Source organism: Ciconia boyciana, chromosome 2, assembly GCF_034638445.1.
Source record: "Ciconia boyciana chromosome 2, ASM3463844v1, whole genome shotgun sequence".
Lineage (NCBI taxonomy): Eukaryota > Metazoa > Chordata > Aves > Ciconiiformes > Ciconiidae > Ciconia > Ciconia boyciana.
The window spans coordinates 122,083,966-122,096,607 of NC_132935.1; the positions used below are offsets into that span (position 1 = coordinate 122,083,966).

General features: G+C 51.1%; 1 long non-coding RNA gene across 1 annotated transcript; it reads left to right on the forward strand.

The window, feature by feature from the left end:
- The first annotated feature begins 315 nt into the window (after positions 1-315).
- On the forward strand, positions 316-6,461 carry LOC140647078 (uncharacterized). The gene is made up of 3 exons (XR_012040656.1): positions 316-513; positions 3,972-4,070; positions 6,234-6,461. It is a non-coding gene; the product is annotated as an uncharacterized lncRNA (long non-coding RNA).
- Positions 6,462-12,642: the final 6,181 nt, after the last annotated feature.

Here is a 12,642-nt window from a genome sequence, read left to right on the forward strand (position 1 = left end):
TCCCCAGACTTCGTGTAACCTGGGGTGGGTAAAGGCATGCTTCTCCGTCTGGTGCGGATGTCACGTACAGGATCTCTTAGGATACATTTTTAATTACTATGTTCTCTTAATTACTCCTTTTGATTTCCCCAGTGAATTGCCTTTCTCGAGTTTCAGTGACTCATTGTGAAACCAAGTGAAATCTGCAGCGTCTTCAGTCAGTGTTCAGGAAAATTCATCCCAGACCTCTGCACTTTCTCAAGGGCAACACCCGCCTGACAAGCGACACATCCTGGTGCTTTGTGCTTGTGGCTCCAGACCAAATGTGGTGTTTTACAAGTGCAGATTTCCTTCCCTTGGCTGCTGGCCTTGTCAGCCCGCACTGGAGAGCGTGGCCGTACTGTCTGAAGTGGCCTCCGAGGGCAGACCTGCTTTGGCTGCAGGCAGAGTGCCCGCAAGGTGGGCTCCCCCGTAGCATCTCATCGTAGGGAGGTGAACGGACTGCATGTTGGTGACCCCAGCAGGAGTGCAAAGGTGAGTCGTGTTGGGGTGCAAGGAGAAGGGAGGCTCTCATCGCCCTCTTGGCTATCTGATCCCCTCCACGGCTGTCACACACTTACAGAGAGAGACTCTCGTGCCTGCAGGACACGGTGCTGGAGAAAAGGTGTCTCAGATGTGCTCCGGGGGCAGCTGTGGGGTGGCCGGTGCGTGCATCCCGCTCGCTGGGGGTTGCAGGTAGCGATCTGTAAGTCTGCAGTGTTTAAGCGTCGCCAGCCCCCACTGAGAGGTGACTTAGCCAGGCAGCATCCCCTGTAACGGCACTCTTTTTTTGATTGCTCTTAAGAGACTACAGCACAGTGTGCTGGGACCAAACAGCTCTGGACTTAGCCATTTATTTGATAGATATGTTGCTAAGAGCTGTATTTTATCCCTTTAAAGGCAATCGCTTCTCCTGGTGTGTTAAACCCAGCCCTGGGCAGAGGTCCAGACGGCACAAGCCCTGCGCCCCAGGCAGGCAGGACGGACACCACCACCATACAGATGTTTTACAGCCATGCTGCAAGGGACTGAGATACAGCAGCTGAGGGGGCTGTGCCAGACTGGGGGGAGTTTCTCTCCCAGTATACATGGGGGGCTTGCCCTCAACTTGGCCTTCATGAAATGGGAAATTATCCTGCACGCTAGGTTAATGAGCATTTAAAAGAGAGCCCATGTATTCTTCCACTTAAATTGCACTAAACACAAGTGGTAACAGCACTATTTCTTTTTTTTACCTGGGCAGTAATATGTCTTCTTTTCATTAAGTCATCCTTAGGTTAGCCGTCACCGTAAATAGCTGAGCAGTTGAAGTGTGTTATTAATCACCGTCAGATGTTTAGCACATGAAACAGTGCAGCGGAAAGCAATGGGATCGCCGCCTCGTCTTTATGAGCAGGCTCAGATGTGATGAGGGGGATTTATGGTTAAAAGCAGCCCCACGGAAAGAACCCATCGTACTTGTTAAGGACAAGCAATTTAAGACCAGTACTGCTGCATTTCTGACAGAGGGCAGCATTGAGTTTTTTATCATACAAAAGAAAAAAAACCCAAACAAACCACCGCTTCTTAGCTCTCTGGTGATTACGCAGCTCAGAAAGAAGATAAAGGGAAAATGGTTTTCGGTCACGACAGAAGCAACAATTAAATTGCTGTTTGCTATTAGTGATGCTCAAAGCGTTCTAGGTGTGGATGACCCCGAAGCGGGGCTGCCACCATAGTCAGAGAAAGGGAAGTATTTACATACAAAGCACAAGTCAATCGACATTGCTTAGTTGCAAAAAGTGTACTTTCTGCCAAAACTTGGCAACCTCTTGCTCTTTGACTCTCAGCCTTGCAGAGTTAATATGAGGACTGGTTTGCAAGAGAGGGAGCATCTCCTGCCCACACTTGTGCGCTCCCCCAGCCTGCTGATGTGCTCCTGCAGCCCCCTCCGCCTCTGCTTGGAGCCACAAGAGTAAGCCACATTTACGCTCGCAGCCGGTCTCGCACTTAGAGCAGATGTGGCAGCAGCAAGCGTTTGGATGAGAGAAGTGTCGCAACCGGCTGGCAGGAGCATCTGTGCGCGCTGCCGCCCTGGCAGAGCCTCCTCCGTCCTTCCTCGGGCTCCCTTGCTGGTCCTCCCTCCCCCAGCAGCTCTTTTACCCCTCTTTTAACAGCATCCCGACCCCTTGCACCAGCTGCTGGCAAGCTTTTGTGCTGTGCTTCATGGCTCCCAATATTTTTCCCCCTCCCTGTAGTCCAGCTCATTGCTGTCTACTGACCGGCCCCTCTGCGCAGCCACCCAGCCCTCCCTCCCCATCGCATCCTCAAACCCTACATGCATATGGTACTCGTGTCTTTGCCCGCTGCATACGTAGCGTTGTCAGAATGGGATGCACTGCACCACTGCTTCTGTCCCTCCTGTCCCACAGTGGTTTTCAGGAGGCAGTTGTGCAGAGCTTTGGGCTGATGAGCCCTTGCAGAGCCCTCCTGGGAGCTACCCTGCCCCTGCTGTGCCTGGCAAGGGGACAGCAGCTTGCGAAGAACCGAAACCAGAAGCCAATTCTGTTTATGCTTCTCCGTCAGAAAGGCCTGTTTTCACCATCAGAAATTTCCATGGGAAATGTTGTTTCCATTGCAAGAAATGCTGGCGGTGCTCACAAAATGTTTACTCCGCTGCGAGCCATTTCTTTGCAGTGCAAAGCCTAGCACTCGCGTTTTTCAAGAACTGTGTTATCAACTAGCTTTTAACTAAAATTTCCTTTTAAAGTTGGCTATTTTTTGTGAATACTTCGGTGGGGGAGGGCAGGGCTGGATTTCTTTGCTCACAGCTTCATGGAAAACACTGCTTTCTGGTCTGCCCCTCGCCAGGGCTGTGCCACTCCTCCTTCACCGAGGCCATGAAAGCCTCCGGAGCTGGGTACTACCTGGGCAGCCTTGTAAGGGGAACATGTCCTGTAACTCCCAGCTGTTGTTCCTCTGTTTTGGCAGACTACGGAAAGGAGGGGGGCCGGAGGGAACAGAGAAAGTATCCGGGGAGCCACCAGCTCCTGCTGTGGACACTGGTTTTGTGCCCCAGCTTTGAGCTTGAGTCCCTGTCTCACTAAAACACTCGGTTCCCTCCTGGTTTTTAATAAAACTGGAGAGTTGCGAGGGCATCCCCGCGGCTGCAGAGGAGGGGGTGCTGCCGAAAGGCACCCCGGGCAAATGGCTGGGCTCAGACAGAGGGCAAACAGAAAGGTTTGGAGGGAGGATGCACTGTCTCTCCCTCTCTGTCTCTGTCCTCCATTAGAAACACATCTCTCTCTTTTTTTCCCTGCCAGCAAGGAATCAATTCCTTTAATACCCGAGTAATGCATTTTATAATTAGAAACAGTCCTTGATTTGGGAGTTCACAGCAAAGCCTGGGTCTGACTTTCTGGTATTCCCAGCCTGTTGCAGCCCTCTGTTTGTAACAGAGAGAAGGCAATCACTATATAAAATTGCTAAAAGAGCGTGCGCGCCATGAACTTGAATAGACATTTAGAAACTTGCCCACATAGGAATATTTTTCAGTAAATATGGATGTTTTCAAAAAATAGGGTATATGTGTGTGTATGTGTGTGTGTGTGCTGTCTGCTGCGTGTGCCACCTCCCTGTAGGCATTTTCATTGTAACTTTGGGAAAAAACTGCTGTGTATTCCATCTTTGCCCTATCTCATTGATATTCATTCATTCTCTAGTGGGCTTACTGCTGCTGTCTGCACAGGGGAAAAAATTAAAATAACAAGACAAGGAAATAATAGAAGGAGGAGGTGATTCTTTTTAAACCTTTCTTGGGAGTGAAGACGAGGATTCATTTGTCCTGAGCCTTTGTTCAGAGAGCCCTCGGCACAGCAGCCATTAGAGCAGGTAGCAGGAACGACGTAGCTGGCTGGAAATATTCAAATACCTTGAAATACATCTATAAATCATGTCACCACTTTTCTCTGCAGGGGCTGAAGAGGAGGAGGAAAGAGGGATCAGAACAGCGAACGGATCAAACAAGCAACCTTCAGAGGAGGCATCAGCCCCACACTGATCTTTGGCATGATGTGAGCATCTTTGAGGGTCCCTGTAGGTAGTTTTATTTGTCTAAAATAGGGCTGACCGAACCCAAATATTTATGTGCCTCTTGAGCGGCTTTAAAAATATTTAAAGGCCTTCGTTCATGCAGAGTAAAAGTTTTCAAAGGAACACAAGTCCTGTTGACTTGCAAGACGATATGAGGACCTATGTCACCCAGCTGCTTTTGGAAATACTCCCTGCAGCACAGCCAAGGCAGGCTGATGGATATTGTCCAGCTGTCCCGGCAGGCAGGTGTTGTGCAACCCCTCCAGGGCAAAGGCTGTTTGGACAATGAAAGGGAAATGAGGGTATTCCTGCCTCACTCAGCCCCCCATTGCCTTAGGAAGGATGCAAGCGTCTGTACAGCTTTACCTGGAGGTCGAATTGGACCTGATCAGGCCAGGGTCTGTAGAGGGAACTTCAGCTGAGCTGTCAGGTCTCATATGCTGAGGGTGTGGGTCCTGGGGCTACTCGTTGCTCCTCTGCTGTAAGCTGGGTCGAGGCAGTGGGGTTGCTCTCCAGCCCTGTTACCCCTCATGCCACGCAGCCGGATGGCCTGACATGGGCACTGCCAACTGTCTATGGCGCTGGTGGCCAGTCACCATGGGGGGAGAGGTTGCTGTGCCCTCTTTCTGACTCCTTGCACCCATCGACTCCCTTCCCTCCCCTGCACATTGCCAGTTACTGCCTTTCTGCTGTGATTTCTGCCAGACCCCACTCAATGTCTGGTTGCGGCACCTCATGGCCCAAGGTGTGTCACTGAGCTGCCATTGCTGTCCCTTTGATCACTGCCTACCCCAAATGGACCTTGAGCAATTGCGTGCTCGGAGCAACATAACATTTTGGCTGTAGCTGCCAATAGTTTGCCTACTTTGTAAGGGAACTTTGGCTGGGTGAAATCCTTGCAGCTCCACTGCTTTTGCCTCTGGACTGCAGTATTTGTACAGAGGGGTGCATGACAGGTTTTATGGGTCTGGAGATGTGCTTTTAACCGCTAGGCTTCATTTGCGCCTTTGCCTCCGCTGCCTGCCCCTCTATAAATGCATATCTGGCCCATGGGGTCAAAGGTGGTTGAAGATGTTAGCCACACCATGTTCTTATGTGCCTTAACTGCTCTAGCTCAATGAGCCATCTAGGCTTTGGTTGACTTAGGACAGCTTAAATTTGAACATGTTTGCATTTTCCCCCAAAAGGGGAGCAGAGAGGCCACTTTTATCCTGTGGGCACCATGCAGAAATGGAGAGATCAAAGTCACCAGTAGCTCAACCAAGCATAAAACTATGTCAATGGCACTACCATGCTGCTGTCTATCATCAGGTTCATGAGAACTGAGCTTTGCTGAGACCAAAATCAGCAACTCTGTTTATCTTCTGTGCAAATCTAGAATACTACGGTATCATAAATATTAAGCTTTGAATGGAAAAAAGCCTTTTAAAGGTGGCAAATGTTTGCAGTTTTGTTGCCAACATCCTTTAGTGACCTGTAGCATTCCAGTAGTCATTTTTACTATGTCAAATGCTAGCAAACAGCAGGGATCCCATTTCACAGGGTAAACCACAAATTTTAAACAGCAGCAAACATGCCACCTTTTGAGATGCCATGATAGATTAAGCCCCAAACCAAAAAACCAGTCATGCATTCATATTTCATATCTTTTATCTCACCTCGAGATGGCTGTGGCATTTATTAAGTGCTGATAACATACTGTGTGGTTGTAGTAGCAAGCAAAGCAAACTGGGCCACAGAAGAGCTATAATGTCAGAGGAAAGCAAAACAGCACCATCGAGCAGATGATTCCTCTCCTGGAAGAACAACCTTCAAAATTCACACTTGGAGAATGCAGAGGCTGAGCGTGGCCCAGACCAGTGCCAGGGCTAAGGGCGGTGTACAAACCTTTAGCAGACAACAAATCACAGTTTTCTGTATGAGCTACCTCTGTGCTGAGGTGGGAAAAGCTTTGAAGGTTCCTCCCCTGGCCAGCACGGGCACATGACTGTCTGTTTCATCCTGCCTGGCATTCAAGTGATGGGTGCCAGCAGGAAAATGGGTAAGGGTATTAAGCCAACTTACTGAGAACATGCTGCTGCTTCACCCTCCAGCTAGTGACAGTGATCACCTTCCGTACAATAAACCCAGCTTTGTTTCTGCAGATACATCCCTCACACGCTCCAAGGTGCAGGACCGCACTGGGCTTTGCCTCTGCGACCTGCTGGAACAGGCATGCCGGCATAACTAGGAGATACTCAGACACAGTATGGCTTAAGGCAGTGGAAACGATGGGAAAGAAGAAGGAAAAAGCTGCTTCTTCTCATTCTTCTCCTTCTTCTTCTCCTTCTTTTCCATTCATTCCATTCCATTCCATTCCATTCCATTCCATTCCATTCCATTCTCAGTAAATCTGGAATGCCTTATATTTAATTTTTAGATTAATGAGACTCTTATTAAAGGATCACAGTGCCACTCCATTGCCTGCTTGTGTGGTTGCAACTTTAGCAATGTCTGAGCATCTTACAAACACCAACGAGCAGGCCACCACTGTGTAAAGCACTATCTCCATTTTATGCGCAGGCTTTGAAAAATCAAAGAAAATGTTGTGACATAGAGTGTTTGATTCCTCTCTCCAATGTTTCATGACTGTTTCTTATACCTACTCCATATAAATATATTAGTTACAGAGAGAGATATATATATATGACTAAGCTCTGATTATGCATTATATTTCCACATGACTTTTTGCATTCCTTGGACTTGGCAAGGTGCAACACGCAGCAACTCACTGTCAGTGAGCGGGCATGCATGCCGCCTGGACAGAGCCCAAGGCCCCGGCGGGGGCCACGACAGGCACACAGGTGGAGGGATGCAGCCTGCTCCAAGCTCCATCCGACCCCTCCTTGGCCACCGCTCGACTGTATAGGGAACATATGGGAAAGGAGGCATTTCTGGCCCAGCAAAACTGCCTGTTTTGATTCCCGGTGGTGCATTGAAGTTCAGCCTTGGATGAGAGTCTCACTGTTTTTTAGAAAAGAGCAGCAGCCTCCTTTGGTTTTGATAAATGAAGGGTGGTTTTATGGGGGCAGAGTTAAGGAGATAAGGGCATGGGAGCCCCTCTCGTTCAGACCTCAGTTGAGAGGCTGGGCCTCAGGAAAACCTTCCCCATCTCTTCATTCCCAGCTCCCCATCTACCCGCACAGCTGCCCCCCATGCCTGTTACTCCGCTTACACTGCACCCCAGGGTACATGCTCTCCAGCTGGTGGAGGACTCAAAAATTTGCTGTCACATGCTTTATTTTGGGACCCATCTGAAAGATGGGGCAGTTGAAGCCCCGCTGCCTTGTGTGCTATAGCCAGAATACAAAGGGTGCCACCAAAGGGTGCCCTGAATGAGTGGGACCCCCTCATCACTCCAAATCTGGGGCCAGGTTCCTGGGCAGGGGTCTCACCATAAAAATGCTCTTCACAGCCTCATCCCAAGGAACTAAACAATTTGGGGCCATCTGTGGATTTGCCACCTCACTGCTCACCTCTTTTTCCAGATCATTAAGGCACACATTAAACACCACTGGCCTTCTCAACGAATTTGCGAATCACTCCTACAGCTATCCTGATGAAAATGATCCCAGCTCCTTATTTTCTGCCTCCGTCTCTGTTTCGCCATGCTTTCCCTCATGTGATGGGGCAATTTCCCAGTCATGATTATGCAAGGTGTGTCCGTAATCAGGATCCCTCATGTCCTTCACAGAATCAGGGCTTGAATTTCTTCACGAGCCTTTGGGGAGGAGCGGGTGCTGCTGCTGTGCTTGCCGGCTTCCCAGCCGTGCTGCAAGGTTGCTCTCTTTGCTGTGTGTGTCAAGGTCGGGCCGTGCAACTCTTCCAGAGGCATGGGAGAGGCACCCAGGGAAGTTTTCCCATTGCTGCTGGTTTGCTTTGCGGCTTTTTGCAGGAAGCTGTGTTGCACCTGCAATCTGGGATAGGCAGAACCTGGAAAGAAAAGATATAAACAGCAAAACTAGAGTCACCGCCACACCAGGCAATTAGTTTTAATTATACCAACATCCCTCCCCACTGTAGTTTTTGCTTCCCTGGCACATATTCATTTTCCTTCCTCCACTCTTCTTCTCAGTACATTGTGGGGCCATGAGTTTCACATCCGCTGCCGTTTGCTTTGGCTGGCCATCAGCCCTGCCGGGTCAAATGCCCTCGTGCCGGGGCAGGCTGTTTGCTGGGTGGGCACAAGCGCGATGCCCTCATGCAGCAGCCACGGGGTTGCTCTGCGACAGCCGAGGCAGATGTGCAATGGCGGGGGTCTGCACTACGCACCCCGGGTTTCCCCCCCTACTGCCATTTTTGAGGGGCCGGTCCTGAGCTCGCTGTGAGGGATGGGTAGTTTATTAAACTGCTCGCCATGCTATGCAGCTGCACACCTACAGCCTTCCTGCTCAGCAAGGCCATCACCGCCGTGCTGGTTTTGTCTGGCACATTGAGCCATTCCTCCTACCCAAAAGTGGGGGAGAACCTGTCGGGAAACCTCCCCTTGTGCAAAACCATGTTTTCCAAAAATACACCGTGGGATATAGCCCTGAGGAGGCAGAAGAGCCCAAAGCCAGCCTCAGACTATGGCTTTCCTTTCCACCAGCTGGCTTAAAGAGAGGCACACAACCCCAGTCAGGCAATTTGTACTTTAATACACAGGACGGATGGCACTTGCATCCTCTGCCACCTTCCCCGGTTGCCAGCGCAGAGGCCTGGCAGCTCCACAGCTAGCTGGGGCATCGCTTCGCCCCAGCTCTCAGCCATCCGCCCGGAGATGGGCAAAGCTGTCTCTCCTCCCAGCATCCATCCGCCCTGAGGAGCCAGTGTTAGGGGTGCCTGGAGGCAAAAACGCCATCACTGGCTGTGGGACCTGCCTCCCGGGGCGGTGGGGAACGCAGAGCTCTGGCGGCAGGACTTTGCTGGAGCGGGGGTATTTGCAGCCCCAAGGCGTCAGGGTGCAGGGGACTCTCCAGCCCAGCTGGGCTGTATTTCTTCTGGATGCACCAAATGGAAAATATTACCCTGTAGACAAAACAGACGCTGTGAGGAGGAGCACGGGGCAGCATGCCTGGTGCAGGAGTCGGGGCTGGAGCAGCATGCTCCCCGCGGGGCCGAGCTATGCCAGCTATGGGCTGCCGGAGAGCTGTGCCGGCACTTGTCCTCACCCAGCCTGTGCTGGGAATAGCTTTTACTGCTGCGAGTCACCTGGGCACGCTTCATGGAAAAGTTTAAAGGTGAAAAGTCCTCCTCGTCTTCCCGCCGCCTGCTCCGGAGGTCGGGGAATGCTTTGGTGCACGGCTGCTGGCCTCTCCAGAGATAACCAGGAGGCAACCGGCAATCGGCCTCCTGCTCTAAAAATGTCTCTCTTTTATAACAAACGTCCCGCTTGTTGTTGGCAGGTAGTAACCACAAAGTGGAAGGCGTAACGTGCAAGCAGCACAGGGCTTATCTCCCTGTGTGGTAAATATAGAGCTGGAACCTGCACCGCACCTGAGGTGACAACCTAGTGCAGCCCCGCGGAAACACACAGGGAAAAATCACGACTACGGGCATGCACCTTGGGTCAATTTTCCATAGTGCTTTTTGTCCCCTGCTTAAAATAAACCAAAACCTCACTAATTCAGAGCCTCCACTTCTCTGTGCCATCTGCTTGCGAGCCGGCGTAGCTGACAGTACCTGGAGTCAGCTCTCCTGCCACCTGCTCCCGCTGGGTTTTCCTCCTCTGGCAATGCTATAACCTTCGGTTTGCAGCCTGCTCAAATGTGATTCATTATTAATTGGCTGTAAAAGCGGAGCCACAGCAATGGACTTTTGGAGCTCCTCCCTCCCGCCCGTCTCCTTGCATGCCCCGGGTCTGCCAAGCGGGACGGGCAAAGCACAGCTCCGAGCTCAGCCGAGGAGTGCGAAGGAGGGCTGCGCTGCACAGCGTCCCGCAGCTCCCGTCTCCGATGTCCTCTGTGGATCCCCATCCGGATGCCAAAACTGGTGGAGAGTCCCTGGGAGGAGGTACCGCTTTAGGGACAGCCTTGTTTCCACCTTGCAGGGCGGCACAGCCTCCCCCGTGCCCTGGTTTGACCAAGCCAGGCTCTGTCCCGCTCCCTGCAAAGCCTGGTGCTCTCTCACTTGCTGACCCATCGGTATTCAGGCCAGAAGAGACCATCACCATAATCTGGTTTTATCTCCTCACAACTCAGCTGTAAAGCTTCACCCAGCGATTCCTGCGCTGAGCTCACGAGCTCTGCCAGAGGTAGCACCTGGCTTTTCAGAGGTCCATCCCCAATTCAAAGACTTTGATCATTTTTTACAAAAATCTTTGGCATCTCTTCAAAAGGCTGTAAATAATCACTGTGAGAAGTGCAGATGGGAAACACGGCGTTCCGTCTTCCCACCCTCACATGGGGCACGGCCACGGCACTGCAACCATCGCTCTGAGCTGCTGCGCAGGCTGCATGCACGGCCCTGGTGGATACACGCCAGCCCCCATGACAGACATCGCACCTTCCAGCAGAGCGTTAGCGTCGAGCGTAAAGAAACCAAATCAGCAAAAAGCCCCAGAAGATCAGATCAGGATGTTTCCATCCTGGTTCTTTCAGGGACAGGGGAAAGCAGCAGTTCACCATCCCAAAGCACAATCCAGATGGCATGGCTGCCGCGCAGGTACCTGCTCCAGATGTTCCATGGCTGCCACGCAGGTACCTGTGCTACGGTGCTCCAGGACATCATCCCCGCTCCCCATCCAAACCCTGGGGCCAGCAGCGGTCCCGTGCCCTGTCCCCACGATGTGGGGTGCCTGCACGGCCAGCACCCCTGCTGCTGGTGCCACCGCCCTGCTGGGGGACCAGGGGCTGGGGCAAAGCCTCCCCAGCTCTCTGGGAAGCGCTGGCCATCCAAAGCAAACCTAAAACCCGAGCTTTCCAGCTGGCCTCCTGTTTGTAGTCCTAGAGAGAGCTTTTGGGTACAAAAAAACAATCCCAAATGCCTAAAAATAACCCTGAACTTCTTCAGCACGGCAGTTGCATTTTGAGATATGCAGAATATTACCAAACACAGAGGCCTCCTGCTAAAGCTGGGGAGGGGATGAAAGCCCCCTAACTCCTCTTCTCTGTCCTCACCTGAGCTGCCCTTCGGACCTGGGATGTGTGTTTATCCGAGCACGTTTCAGGATGCAATGTTGTTTCCAGGGCTGAGGCGGTGGGCTTATGCTTCGTGTCCTGCTCGGCCGGGACAAGGACACACAGCTGCCATTGACGCTTTCTGCTCCTCCTGCGTCAGAGACCCCTGCTTGGTTTCTCTTCCCAAGACCAGCCAGGGATGTTTAAACAAGCAACAGACATTTTATTTTATTGAAATAATGAAAAAAAAATTTAAAAGACCCTTTTGTTTTATAAGCCTGAAGTTCCTGGCTTCAGCTCTCTGACAGCATCCCTTCAGCACAAAGCAAACCTAGAAGAAACATGACAACGAGATATATTAGCAGCTCAAACACTCTGCTCAATTTAATGCTATGTGTTATTGCAGGTCTGAAATGTTATTTCTGTTGGCTATACAAAACCTTGTTCTTTTAAGAGATTTATTCCTTCACTCCTCTCGCACTTCTCTCCAATGGCAGGTCTTTGTGCTTCATCTCCGGAGTCCAGGGCTCGCTCGTCTCACCAGGGCCAATGTTGCCCGGCTCCACTCGGGATGCTCTAAGGCCTGGGTGCACCCAATGTTTCCACCAGTCACCCACTGCTGCTCCAGCCCTCGTGCAAACGCCAGTTTCAGGAATAGAAACCTGCTTGCCTGGGCCGGAGCAAGCTTTTTTCTAAAGTCCTAAACTGGGGGAAAGAATACCCATCCCTTCTCTTATACTAGCCATTTTTAAAAGCATTAAAATAGAAAGCTTTTAGGGCAGAAAAATTCCTGGCATCAGGCTACTGGTGCCACGGAAGGTGGTTTTGTTATGAGCAAGGGGTGTCGAGAAACGTAGTCCTTTTAACGAGTGCTCCAGTCACTGTCTTGAAACAATTCAGGTCCCTCACCTGTTCTGTGTGCGGAGGTGCACTGCCTCCAAATTCAGAGTTTCTTGGGTTATATAGACTCCCAGCAGGGCTGCTGCCTGCGAAGAGCTGAAGCTCCCTGGCCCGTACACCCTGTGTAAATATGCACATGCACACTCGTGGCAACCACCGTCTTTATGGCCACAAAGTCCCACGAAAGCAGATGGTGCTGTAGTAAAACTACAATAGTCAGAGTGATTTACATACACAGGCAACTCCAGTTCTCATTAAGAATAAATGAAGTAAAGAAACTCAAGATGCAAGCAGCTCTCCAGCTCCGGCTCCAGGCGCTCCCAGCATTGTTAATGCCTGCGCCCAGGATGCTGCTGCAGCCCTGGGTAGTGATGGAGCCTGGGAACCCCAGATTTGCATTTATATATCAAGTTTGAGCCAGAGCGTGCGCCCAGGGCTTCAGTCTGAGCCCCCCTCCAACAGAAAGTGAAAGAAAAAGCTTTTCTTAGGTTTTAAGATTTTAAAGTTGAAGCTGAGC